We start from the raw sequence: 305 nt of genomic DNA, 5'->3' as shown, positions 1-305 counted from the left end.
TCTCCCACCCCTCGAGCATCTCCCACCGCTTTGGGCACCCAGGGCATCGCTTTCCAGCAGCCCAGCAGCTGCTTCCCCACGGCTCCAAGAGTTCCTATCCGGAAGCAATGACCCTTTTCCAGGGAAAACAGCCGAAAGCAGCACGTCTGCTGCCCCCTCCCAACACCCCCACCCCCCGGTAGTTTTGTTTCCTCAGCAGCGGGGCGAGCGTGGGAGTCGCTCACCGGGGGGGTGGCTCCTGCTCCTCTTCCTCGCTGCCAGGGCAGAGGCCGCGGCAGCTCGCCCCTGTCTCGGCCGCGGGCCCC

This window comes from Merops nubicus, unplaced genomic scaffold, assembly GCF_000691845.1.
Source record: "Merops nubicus isolate BGI_N331 unplaced genomic scaffold, ASM69184v1 scaffold24484, whole genome shotgun sequence".
In the NCBI taxonomy this organism is placed as follows: Eukaryota; Metazoa; Chordata; class Aves; order Coraciiformes; family Meropidae; genus Merops; species Merops nubicus.
Note: the sequence above shows the minus strand (reverse complement) of the source record.